General features: G+C 37.0%; 1 pseudogene; it reads left to right on the top strand.

The window, feature by feature from the left end:
• The first annotated feature begins 4,849 nt into the window (after positions 1-4,849).
• Positions 4,850-4,996, top strand: LOC115895589 (annotated as a pseudogene).
• Positions 4,997-14,505: the final 9,509 nt, after the last annotated feature.

The raw sequence follows: 14,505 nt of genomic DNA, 5'->3' as shown, positions 1-14,505 counted from the left end.
TTAATAATGGGGTATAATATTTTTAATAACAAGCAAAACACCATCATATGCTGTTTATATTTAATCACTGTATAGGTAACTTTCTCCAATATATGACCCGTTAGTAAATAACTTAGGAAATTAAGTAGAAACATCAATGGACCATCTAAAGTTTTAATAACCTAATTTGATAAAGTCCCTTAGCGTTCTAACCATTGTAACTTAGATTTGCAAATTAGTGCTAATAAAACCCATCAGACACTGGCTCCTCATTGAAAATATTTGTGGACATTTTTTGGCTTGTGAAGTCGTGCCTGTAAATTTTATTACTGCTGAGTCAACATTTCTGATATCTTTTTAAAAATTTAATATTTTAAATAAAAAACATACACACTAAATCTTAGATTTTGTAGAGACACTCTAAATTTTTGACTCCATGACCAGAAATAATATTTGACAATATAGTTTAAATAAATGAAGGCACTTATTTTTATGTGCTAAGAGGTGACAGACTTTTAAAAATAAATTTAATAAATAAAGCTAACATTGCTGAAATGTGAAGAGCAGAGCTCAAGCAAATTTAATGCAATGAAGTATATAATGTAAGCAGAAGATTCAGCAGGGTAGGTGGATTCCAATTCTGCACTTAATGTCTTAAAGAAGTTAAAGGGCCGGGCGCGGTGGCTCAAGCCTGTAATCCCAGCACTTTGGGAGGCCGAGACGGGCGGATCACGAGGTCAGGAGATCAAGACCATCCTGGCTAACCCGGTGAAACCCCGTCTCTACTAAAAAATACAAAAAACTAGCCGGGCGAGGTGGCGGGCGCCTGTAGTCCCAGCTACTCGGGAGGCTGAGGCAGGAGAATGGCGTAAACCCGGGAGGCGGAGCTTGCAGTGAGCTGAGATCCGGCCACTGCACTCAGCCCGGGAGACAGAGTGAGACTCCGTCTCAAAAAAAAAAAAAAAAAAGAAGTTAAAGAAGCAACTCAGCAACTTTTCTTTTCATTTCTCCCTTCTTCCCTCCCTCCCTTCCTTCCCCCCTCCCTTCCTTCCCCCCTTTCTTTCTCCCTCCCATAAGCACATTTCATTCTTTGTTTCTGAGCCAGAAATTCTATAATACATAAGTGAGTTACTGAATATTATAATACATATAGCCATTTTTATTTACCATGAAAAGACATAAATAAAGTGTAATTTTGTAAAAGTTATATCACAGATTATTGGCATTCATGTTCTTACATTATTTCCAATGAATGGGGAAAGTTAGATTTTGCATGGGTCACTGAGATGTTTCTATTATTCTTATAGTTAAAAATACAAACTCTGCCAACTTTCTGCTTATACACATGCAAATTTACCTTAATAACTTAGACCACTTTCTTTTTACTTAATATCAGCATTTTTCAGAATGGGCATTTCTGAAAGTGGAAGACACTTCTTAAATTTGAATACCTTGTCACTATTAATTTTTGCTATTTGAGTGTGTCAATTACATATGTCATCAAATGATTAATCATCAAAATTTAATAACCATAAGTAAACATGGAGCATCTGCTGTGGTACTAGAAAATCATCCATGATTGAATCAATATTTTTGTCCTCACATCTGACTGTGTAAGCAAGTTTCACAGCAAGAGTTCTATAGTGTTCTTGACAGACGTGGCAATAATAATGTTAAGATAATATTGCAAAAGTGAAGAGCTGCATGAATATTCTAATCCCAGGTTTCTTAAGCAGTGAGTCCTATGTGCCTATGGATTACATAAACTAAGAAATATAAACCCATGTCACACAAATGACTAAGTTTAATATTAAATCATGAAAATACAACAAAGAAAAAGATAATTTAAGATATAAAAACCATGAAGAGAAATAGTTTAGTTCATTAACATAATCTGCATTTTCTCCTAAGCAAGTCAATTTTAAAAGAAATATTTAACTTATAATTGGAGTTATTGAACAGTCATAGATATGGTAGCAGGAAAATATATAAAATATTAAGATACACTCCTGTAATCCCAGCACTTTGGGAGGCCAAGGCGGGCGGATCACGAGGTCAGGAGATGGAGACCATCCTGACTAAACACTGTGAAACCCCATCTCTACTAAAAAATACCAAAAATTAGCTGGGCATGGTGGCGGCGCCTGTAGTCCCAGCTACTCAGGAGGCTGAGGCAGGAGAATGGCGAGAACCCGGGAGGCGGAGGTTGCAGTGAGCCAAGATCCCGCCACTGCACTCCAGCCTGGAAGACAGAGCAAGACTCCGTCTCAAAAAAAAAAAAAAAAAAAAAATTAAGGTAAAGTGAGAAGAAATGGAAATCTACACATAAAAGGCATTTTCAAAGTGCAGAGAATGTGGTAAATTTATCAGGAAGATGAAATAAAAATTTTTATAAAAATAGCTTGATTTTAAGATAGCAAAATGTAATGAAGAAATGTTCACAAATATGTAATATATTAGATTACAAATTATTAATTCACATTCTAGATTACTTGAAAATAATAGAGTATATTTGGGTGTAAATGGTTTATTTATTTTATATTAGAATGGAAAACAAATATAAAAATTTAAGTGTTCCATTACTCTGCATAATTTTTACTTAGCATAATCTGGTAATTGTGAAGAGCTAGACACACATCTTAGAATTCAAGGCCATTTCTCTTATTTTAGAAATAACTGTGGGTAAAACAATGGTAATATATTCCTTAAAATAGATCAAGTGCCTTGCTTTAATTCTATATACAAATCTAGCACTAAGATATTATGAAAAATAATAATATAGTAATATTTAAAGATCATAAATAGAAATAGCATATATGATTGATTAAAATGATATATTATTCCATCTATATAAATATTTATCATATTAAATTAATTGAATATATTTCACTTATATCTATTTGTGTGGGTAAAAAACATTAGATCTCTTTCTTTTACTTCCTCCTATACCTCAATTCTTATAACCAAACTAGACAACTTTATATGTTAAAATAATATATGTATTTTTGTATTTCTGTATGTCTGATAAAAGGGCATATAAAAATGCTCTAGGCAGCTGTACAGCAAATTCTACTAAAAGGACAGCCACCATAATAATGGTGATTGTGAGTTATTTTGTTATAATATAAAATGGCAATTAAATACTATTGAATATACAATGTGATTATTCATTTAGGAAGTTGATTAATTTGGTTTTAATTTCCTTTTCCTCTGTAACATGAAGAATTAAATAACCATACAATGTTTTTTCTATTTTATAATCTTCTTAATCATTAAAATAAGAAAAAATATTTAGAAATACAAAGATTACTTAGAAGAAAATTTGCTCATTCATATTGAAATTTTTCTTCTCCAAACCAAAATAAGAGAAAGACTATGAAAGTTCATTGAGAAACAATGTAAAACAAAATATTAAATGCAAATAAAATATATGAAAACTGGTCAGCCATTTATTTTCCAATAAATGCAAATACACACACACACACACACACACCCACACCCCTCAAGAAAAATTAAAATGTTTAGTCTTGCAATTTTATCCTTTAAAATGTCAGAGCTTTCCTATTGCTTTATTCACCTTGCCTCTTAAATACGTTTTCGTACTACATCAGCATTTTGATTCATGACTTAGGAAAAAAATAACAAAGATAATGGCTCTATTTCTGCAGATCTTATAAATATTATATATTCAATCTTAAGATGTATTTCTGAAAGAAATATCGACTTACAAGTATAGAAAAATTGGCAAGCTGACACTTGTTTAACATTGCCTTGCTTTTACTCCATAATTTTTTTCTGGTACTCAGTTTCTCCCCAAAACTATATTTTACAAAGTTGAAATATACCAAATGACTTATGTTTCACATTTTCAACACAAAATTCCTTGCCCACCTGCCATGATATAATGTTTTTATAAAATGAAATAAAGAAATTGCTTTACTTTCTAATGGAAAATATTTTTCATTCAAGAAAATTGTTGCCCTTCCCATGTTTATTTCTTATACACATGATGTATTCCAGAAATTGATCTAGGTGTTAGTTATAAAGCAAAGAGCAAGACAAAGAACATTCTTGATCTCATTGAGCTCACTTTTTTTTTTTGAGACCAAGTTTCTCTCTGTCACCCAGGCTGGAGCGCAGCGGTGTGATCTCGGCTCACTGCAATCTCTGCCTCCTGGGTTCACACCATTCTCCTACCTCAGCCTCCCAAGTAGTTTGGGACTACAGGCACCTGCCACCATGCCCAGCTAATTTTTTGTATTTTTAGTAGAGATGGGGTTTCACATTGTTAGCCAGGATGGTCTCGACCTCCTGACCTCGTGATCCGCCCGCCTTGGCCTTCCAAAGTGCCGGGCTTACAGGTGTGTGCCACTACGCCTGGCCGCACTCACTATAACAGATACACATATACCCCATATGTGTGCATGTGTAACTATTATTCTATAAATACAGTGAAAATACTTCAGTCTCAAAAAATAAATAAAAAGGAGACCATTGGTACTTGGGTTTTCATATTGTTGTTAGTTCATTTTAGAAGTAATGTAAATTACCAGACATACATACAGCAATTGACCATGTTTTTAAATGTGTTAATTATTCAGATAAAAATATCAGAAGGAAAAAGTTCCTAGAAAAATGTTCAGGGCATTTAATGATGTATTTGACATTAATTAATAGAAATTACAATTCAAAGGTTATTTCTTCACGAATTTAGTTGAACACATGCTATTTGACATAAAATGTTTCACAATATCAGCAAACATGGCATATTATCTATGCAACAATATACATTATCTTAATTATTATAGATGTAAATGCCTATTGACATCTGATGATATGGAAGTATCCTTCTTTTATTAAAGCATTTTTCATTGCTTCTCAGCCTTTTGGCTAAGATCAAGTGTAGTATCTGTTCTTATCAGTTTAAAACTTATTTCAGAAAAGACATAGCTTTTCTTGAAATTTATTCTCTTTGCTGTCTTTGATGTTAATTTCAGTACAAATTGACAAATTCTATGCAGATCTCTGTTGGTATTCTGGGTAAACGTAAAGATTAGGGAGAAATGACATTCTTATTATAATGTATTACCCATAAATGCAAGCTCCTCATTTACCACTTCTTTCAAGACCTACAAAAATTTTGTAATCTTCTCAAAAAGAATCTCACATATACGTTTGAATTATTGAAATATATCTAAATTTTTTGTTCATAGGTTTTAGATAATTATTATTTTTTCTTCAACTGATGTTTTTCAGAAGAATTTTAAGTTTCACAGCAAAATTGAAAGGAAGGTACAGTGATATCTTCTCTAGCCTCTGGCTCCACACAGGCATAGATCTCCCGATTATCAACATCTCCCACCAGATGACATTATACATTTGTTACAACTGATAAACCCACACTGAGAGATCAATTTCATCCAGAGTTCACAGTTTATGTGAGGGTTCACTCTTGGTGTTGTATGGGTTTAGACAAATATAAGTAACATGTATCCCTCATGACAGTATCATAGAGGGCAGTTGCACTGCTCTAAAAGTCTACTGTGCTCTGCCTATTCGTCCCTTCCTTCGGCTCAACCCCTGGCACCTAGTGATCCTTCTAGTGTCTCCATAGGTTTTCCTTTTCCAGAATGTCACATAGCTGGAATTTTTAGCACGTATCCTTTTCAGATTGGCTTCTTTCACTTAGTTATACGTATTTATTTTGTCCTTCTCTTTTCATGGCTACCATTTTTAATGATGAGTTGTATTACACTATCTGGATGTACCACAATCGGTGTATCCATTCACCTACTGAATGACATCTTGGTTGCTTTCAAGTTTTGGCAATTGTGAATAAAACTGCTATAAACACATGTGCAGATGTGTATGGACATAAATTGTCAACTCCTTTCGGTTAATACAAAAGAGTACAATGAATGGGTCATACGGTAAGGATACATCTAGTTTTGTAGAAACTGGCAAATTTTCTTCCAAATTGGCTGTACCATTTTGCATGCCCACCAGCAATGAATGAGAGTTCTTGTTGCTCCACATCATTGCAGCCTTTGGTGTTTTTGGTGTTTTGGATTTTGGCCATTTTAATACATATTTAGTGGTATTTCATTGTTGTTTTATTTTGCAACTCCTTGATGATATAGGATGTGAAGCTTCTTCTTGTATGTTTTTTGCCATTTGCGTGTCTTCTTTGTTGATGTGTCTGTTCAGGTCTTTGGCTCATTGGCTTGTGTTCTTATTAAGTTTTAAGAGTTCTTTGTATATTTTTAATAGCAGTTAATATGTCTTCTGTAAATATTTTCTCCCAGTCTGTGGCTTCCTTTCTTATCCCTTGACATAGTCGTTCACAGAGCAAAAGCTTTTAATTTTAATGAAGTCCATCGTATCGATTATTTCTTTCACAAATTGTGCTTTTGGTATCACATCTAAAAAGTCATAGCCAAACCCAAGCTCACCTAGACTTTCTTCTATGTTATCTTTTATGGGTTTTGTTTTGTGTTTGACAGTTGTGATCCATTTTGAGTTAATTTTTGTGAAGCTTGGAAGGTCTACATCAAGGTTCTTCTTTCTTCTTCTTTTTTTTCGCATGTGGGTATCCAGTTGTTCCAGGATCATTTTTGGAAAATATTTTTTTCTTGTTGTTCTCCATTGTTTGTGTCTTTGCTTCTTTGTGAAAGATCAATTACCTATATTTATGTGAGCCTCCTTCTGGGATGTTTATTCTGTTCCATTGATCTATTTTTCTTTACTTTCACTAATGCTACACTGTCTTGTTTACTGTATTTCATAGTATGTCTTGAAGTCAAGCAGTGTCAATCCTCCAACGTTTGTGTTGGCTATTCTGGGTCTGTTTCCCTTTTATATAAACTTGATCATTAGTTTTTCAGTATCCATAAAATAACTTGATAGAATTTTGAATGGTATTGCATTGATCTATAGACTGAACTGGAAAGAACTGATGTATTGATAACTGTGTCTCGTATCAATGTACATGGAATTTCTCTCCATTTATTTAGTTCTTGTTTGGTGTCTTTCATCAGAGTTTTGTAGTTTTCCTCATTATAGACCTTGAATACATTTGGTAACATTTTACCCATATGCTTCTTTTTGGGGTGGTAATGTAACTGGTATTCTGTTTCTAATTTCAAATCTCACTTATTCATTGTTGATATATAGAAATATGATTTTTTTTGTATTAACCTTGCATCCTACAAACTATCTTGCTCATTAGTAGCAAGTTTTTTTTTTTTTTTCAATTCTTTTGGATTTTCTACAGAGACATTAACAAAGATAATTCTACTAAATCTTTTCCAATCTGTATACCGTTTAGTTACTTTTCTAATTCTACTGCATTGCATTAGGGCTTACAGAATGTCGTTGAACAGCAGTGGTGAGAGGGGACCTCCTTTCCTTGCTCTGGATCTTAGTGGGAAGGTTTCACGTTGCTCACTGGTGTTATGTTTTTAGATTGTCTGTTGAACTTTCACCAAAAAAAAAAAAAAAGCATATTATTTTCATTTGTGTAACTTTTCTATACATTGTCTTGGATATGTATTTTACCACTACATAATAGCAAAATAGGTCTCTTTTTTTTCCAACATTTATTTTTTTTTCTTGCTTTATTACTATACAATTTTGCTTTACTAAGGTATAATACAGATGAGGAGAGACAGTAGTCATGTTTTCTGTTGTTTCTGTTTGTTTCTGAATTCATTGAGAGGTGTTGTGCTTCTGTGCATCACTGTGAAGAATAATATTTGCTACACATTTCAAGTAGAAATTTAAACTATGATAAGGAAGTCCTTTTATGTTCCTAGCTTTTGTCATAAATACATGTCGCTATTTTTAAATGGTATTATTTTTAATAATACCACTTTAAAATCATATAATCATGCAACTTTAATATAATAATCACGTAACTTTCTCAGTTAATTGGAGTGGTGAAGTTAATTCTTAAATTTTCTGCTACTGAAACTTATTTGAATTCTGAGACTAAACACTGTATGATCTTGATGAATATTTTATAGCACTTCTGGATCCCATTTTCCTGGGTTGTCACTTTGGATTTTTGTTGTGCCCATAATGATAGATTAATCTGTAATTCTCTTTCTTTCTTTTAAAAAATAATTGAGAAATTGAGACAGGGTCTTACCCTGTCACCCAGGCTGGAGTGCAGTGGCACAAACCATGCGTTACTGCAGCCTGGATCTCCTATGCTCAAGTGATCCTCCCACCTCAGCTTCCCAATCTGCTGGGACCTCAGGCATACACCGCCATACTCAGATGATTTTTTGTATTTTTTAGTTGATATGGGGTTTTGCCATGTTGCCCAGGGTAGTCTTGAACTCCTGAGCTCAGGCGATCCACCTGCGTAGGCCTCCCAAAGTACTGGGATTACAGGTGTGAGCCACCATGCACAGTCTATAATTCTCTTTCGTTATATGGTTCTAATTAACTGTCAATAATTAACTATCTCATAAAAATGTTAGAAAACTGGTTTTCTGAGCTTCTCTAAAATATGTTTTAAAATCTGTTCCTCAGCTCCAGTCTCCAACTCCCAGCGCAAATGACACAGAAGACCGGTGATTTCTGCATTTTCAACTGAGGTACTGGGTTCATCTCACTAGGGAGTGCCGGACAATCGGTGCTGGTCAACTGCTGCAGCCCGACCAGCGAGAGCTGAAGCAGGGCAAGGCATCGCCTCACCTGGGAAGCGCAAGGGGGAAGGGAATCCCTTTTCCTAGCCAGGGGAACTGAGAAACACAACACCTGGAAAATCGGGTAACTCCCACCCCAATACTGCGCTTTAAGCAAACGGGCACACCAGGAGAATATATCCCACACCTGGCCGGGAGGGTCCCACGCCCACGGAGCCTCCCTCATTGCTAACACAGCAGTCTGCGCGATCTAACCACAAGGCAGCAGCGAGGCCGAGGGAGGGGTGCCTGCCATTGCTGAGGCTTAAGTAGGTAAACAAAGCCGCTGGGAAGCTCGAACTGGGTGGAGCTCACAGCAGCTCAAGGAAGCCTGCCTGTCTCTGTAGACTCCACCTCTGGGGACAGCGCACAGCTGAAGACCAACAGGGGAAGCAGCGGGGGCCGGTGCAGACGCGAACGACTCTGTCTGACAGCTTTAAAGAGAGCAGTGGATCTCCCAACACGGAGGTTGAGATCTGAGAAGGGACAGACTGCCTGCTCAAGTGGGTCCCTGACCCCTGAGTAGCCTAACTGGGAGACATCCCCCACTAGGGGCAGTCTGACACCCCACATCTCACAGGGTGGAGTACACCCCTGAGAGGAAGCTTCCAAAGGAAGAATCAGACAGGTACACTCGCTGTTCAGCAATATTCTATCTTCTGCAACCTCTGCTGCTGATACCAAGGCAAACAGGGTCTGGAGTGGACCTCAAGCAATCTCCAAAAGACCTACAGCTGAGGGTCCTGACTGTCAGAAGGAAAACTATCAAAAAGGAAGGACATCTATACCAAAACCCCATCAGTACGTCACCATCATCAAAGACCAGAGGCAGATAAAACCACAAAGATGGGGAAAAAGCAGGGCAGAAAAGCTGGAAATTCAAAAAATAAGAGCGCATCTCCCCCTGCAAAGGAGCACTGCCCATCTCCAGCAATGGATAGAAGCTGGTCAGAGAATGACTTTGACGAGATGAGAGAAGAAGGCTTCAGTCCATCAAACTTCTCAGAGCTAAAGGAGGAATTACGTACCCAGCGCAAAGAAACTAAAAATCTTGAAAAAAGAGTGGAAGAATTGACAGCTAGACTGATTAATGCAGAGAAGGTCATAAACGAAATGACAGAGATGAAAACCATGACACGAGAAATACGTGACAAATGCACAAGCTTCAGTAACCGACTCGATCAACTGGAAGAAAGAGTATCAGCGATTGAGGATCAAATGAATGAAATGAAGCGAGAAGAGAAACCAAAAGAAAAAAGAAGAAAAAGAAATGAACAAAGCCTACAAGAAGTATGGGATTATGTAAAAAGACCAAATCTATGTCTGATTGGGGTGCCTGAAAGTGAGGGGGAAAATGGAACCAAGTTGGAAAACACTCTTCAGGATATCATCCAGGAGAACTTCCCCAACCTAGTAGGGCAGGCCAACATTCAAATTCAGGAAATACAGAGAACGCCACAAAGATACTCCTCAAGAAGAGCAACTCCAAGACACATAATTGCCAGATTCACCAAAGTTGAAATGAAGGAAAGAATCTTAAGGGCAGCCAGAGAGAAAGGTCGGGTTACCCACAAAGGGAAGCCCATCAGACTAACAGCAGATCTCTCGGCAGAAACTCTACCAGCCAGAAGAGAGTGGGGGCCAATATTCAACATTCTTAAAGAAAAGAATTTTAAACCCAGAATTTCATATCCAGCCAAACTAAGTTTCATAAGTGAAGGAGAAATAAAATCCTTTACAGATAAGCAAATGCTGAGAGATTTTGTCACCACCAGGCCTGCCTTACAAGAGACCCTGAAGGAAGCCCTAAACATGGAAAGGAACAACCGGTACCAGCCATTGCAAAAACATGCCAAAATGTAAAGACCATCGAGGCTAGGAAGAAACTGCATCAACTAACGAGCAAAATAACCAGTTAATATCATAATGGCAGGATCAAGTTCACACATAACAATATTAACCTTAAATGTTAATGGACTAAATGCTCCAATTAAAAGACACAGACTGGCAAACTGGATAAAGAGTCAAGACCCATCAGTCTGCTATATTCAGGAGACCCATCTCACATGCAGAGACATACATAGGCTCAAAATAAAGGGATGGAGGAAGATCTACCAAGCAAATGGAGAACAAAAAAAAGCAGGGGTTGCAATCCTAGTCTCTGATAAAACAGACTTTAAACCATCAAAGATCAAAAGAGACAAAGAAGGCCATTACATAATGGTAAAGGGATCAATTCAACAGGAAGAGCTAACCCTCCTAAATATACATGCACCCAATACAGGAGCACCCAGATTCATAAAGCAAGTCCTTAGAGACTTACAAAGAGACTTAGACTCCCATACAATAATAATGGGAGACTTCAACACTCCACTGTCAACATTAGACAGATCAACGAGACAGAAAGTTAACAAGGATATCCAGGAATTGAACTCATCTCTGCACCAAGCGGACCTAATAGACATCTATAGAACTCTCCACCCCAAATCAACAGAATATACATTCTTCTCAGCACCACATTGCACTTATTCCAAAATTGACCACATAATTGGAAGTAAAGCACTCCTCAGCAAATGTAAAAGAACAGAAATTATAACAAACTGTCTCTCAGACCACAATGCAATCAAACTAGAACTCAGGACTAAGAAACTCAATCAAAACCGCTCAACTACGTGGAAACTGAACAACCTGCTCCTGAATGACTACTGGGTACATAACGAAATGAAGGCAGAAATAAAGATGTTCTTTGAAACCAATGAGAACAAAGATACAACATACCAGAATCTCTGGGACACATTTAAAGCAGTGTGTAGAGGGAAATTTATAGCACTAAATGCCCACAAGAGAAAGCAGGAAAGATCTAAAATTGACACTCTAACATCACAATTAAAAGAACTAGAGAGGCAAGAGCAAACACATTCAAAAGCTAGCAGAAGGCAAGAAATAACTAAGATCAGAGCCGAACTGAAGGAGATAGAGACACAAAAAACCCTCCAAAAAATCAATGAATCCAGGAGTTGGTTTTTTGAAAAGATCAACAAAATTGACAGACTGCTAGCAAGACTAATAAAGAAGAAAAGAGAGAGGAATCAAATAGACACAATAAAAAATGATAAAGGGGATATCACCACTGACCCCACAGAAATACAAACTACCATCAGAGAATACTATAAACACCTCTACGCAAATCAACTAGAAAATCTAGAAGAAATGGATAATTTCCTGGACACTTACACTCTTCCAAGACTAAACCAGGAAGAAGTTGAATCCCTGAATAGACCAATAGCAGGCTCTGAAATTGAGGCAATAATTAATAGCCTACCCACCAAAAAAAGTCCAGGACCAGATGGATTCACAGCTGAATTCTACCAGAGGTACAAGGAGGAGCTGGTACCATTCCTTCTGAAACTATTCCAATCAATAGAAAAAGAGGGAATCCTCCCTAACTCTTTTTATGAGACCAACATCATCCTGATACCAAAGCCTGGCAGAGACACAACAAAAAAAGAGAATTTTAGACCAATATCTCTGATGAACATTGATGCAAAAATCCTCAATAAAATACTGGCAAACTGGATTCAGCAGCACATCAAAAAGCTTATCCACCATGATCAAGTGGGCTTCATCCCTGGGATGCAAGGCTGGTTCAACATTTGCAAATCAATAAACGTAATCCAGCATATAAACAGAACCAAAGACAAGAACCACATGATTATCTCAATAGATGCAGAACAGGCTTTTGACAAAATTCAACAGCCCTTCATGCTAAAAACGCTCAATAAATTCGGTATTGATGGAACGTACCTCAAAATAATAAGAGCTATTTATGACAAACCCACAGCTAATATCATACTGAATGGGCAAAAACTGGAAAAATTCCCTTTGAAAACTGGCACAAGACAGGGATGCCCTCTCTCACCACTCCTATTCAACATAGTGTTGGAAGTTCTGGCTAGAGCAATCAGGCAAGGGAAAGAAATCAAGGGTATTCAGTTAGGAAAAGAAGAAGTCAAATTGTCCCTGTTTGCAGATGACATGATTGTATATTTAGAAAACCCCATTGTCTCAGCCCAAAATCTCCTTAAGCTGATAAGCAACTTCAGCAAAGTCTCAGGATACAAAATTAATGTGCAAAAATCACAAGCATTCTTATACACCAGTAACAGACAAACAGAGAGCCAAATCATGAATGAACTTCCATTCACAATTGCTTCAAAGAGAATAAAATACCTAGGAATCCAGCTTACAAGGGATGTCAAGGACCTCTTCAAGGAGAACTACAAACCACTGCTCAGTGAAATAAAAGAGGACACAAACAAATGGAAGAACATACCATGCTCATGGATAAGAAGAATCAATATCATGAAAATGGCCATACTGCCCAAGGTTATTTATAGATTCAATGCCATCCCCATCATGCTACCAATGAGTTTCTTCACAGAATTGGAAAAAACTGCTTTAAAGTTCATATGGAACCAAAAAAGAGCCCGCATTGCCAAGACAATCCTAAGTCAAAAGGACAAAGCTGGAGGCGTCACGCTACCTGACTTCAAACTATACTACAAGGCTACAGTAACCAGAACAGCATGGTACTGGTACCAAAACAGAGATATAGACCAATGGAACAGAACAAGAGTCCTCAGAAATAATACCACACATCTACAGCCATCTGATCTTTGACAAACCTGAGAGAAACAAGAAATGGGGAAAGGATTCCCTATTTAATAAATGGTGCTGGGAAAATTGGATAGCCATGAGTAGAAAGCTGAAACTGGATCATTTCCTTACTCCTTATACGAAGATTAATTCAAGATGGATTAGAGACTTAAATGTTAGACCTAATACCATAAAATCCCTAGAAGAAAATCTAGGTAGTACCATTCAGGACATAGGCATGGGCAAGGACTTCATGTCTAAAACACCAAAAGCAACAGCAGCAAAAGCCCAAATTGACAAATGGGATCTAATTCAACTAAAGAGCTTCTGCACAGCAAAAGAAACTACCATCAGAGTGAACAGGGAACCTACTGAATGGGAGAACATTTTTGCAATCTACTCATCTGACAAAGGGCTAATATCCAGAATCTACAAAGAACTCAAACAAATATACAAGAAAAAAACAACCTCATCAAAAAGTGGGCAAAGGATATGAACAGACATTTCTCAAAAGAAGACATTCATACAGCCAACAGACACATGAAAAAATGCTTATCATCACTCGCCATCAGAGAGATGCAAATCAAAACCACAATGAGATACCATCTCACACCAGTTAGAATGGCAATCATTAAGAAGTCAGGAAACAACAGGTGTTGGAGAGGATGTGGAGAAATAGGAACACTTTTACACTGTTGGTGGGATTGTAAACTAGTTCAACCATTATGGAAAACAGTATGGCAATTCCTCAAGGATCTACAACTAGATGTACCATATGACCCAGCCATCCCACTACTGGGTATATACCCAAAGGATTATAAATCATGCTGCTATAAAGACACATGCACACGTATGTTTATTGTGGCACTATTCACAATAGCAAAGACTTGGAATCAACCCAAATGTCCATCTGTGACAGACTAGATTAAGATAATGTGGCACATATACACCATGGAATATTATGCAGCCATAAAAAAGGATGAGTTTGCGTCCTTTGTAGGGACATGGATGCAGCTGGAAACCATCATTCTTAGCAAACTATCACAAGAACAGAAAACCAAATACCACATGTTTTCACTCATAGGTGGGAACTGAACAATGGGATCACTTGGACTCGGGAAGGGGAACATCACACACTGGGGCCTATCATGGGGAGGGGTAGGGGGGAGGGATTGCT

This window comes from Rhinopithecus roxellana, chromosome 21 (assembly GCF_007565055.1).
Source record: "Rhinopithecus roxellana isolate Shanxi Qingling chromosome 21, ASM756505v1, whole genome shotgun sequence".
In the NCBI taxonomy this organism is placed as follows: Eukaryota; Metazoa; Chordata; class Mammalia; order Primates; family Cercopithecidae; genus Rhinopithecus; species Rhinopithecus roxellana.
The sequence above is the reverse complement of the archived record's forward strand: the minus strand, read 5'-3'. Positions and strand labels throughout refer to the sequence as shown.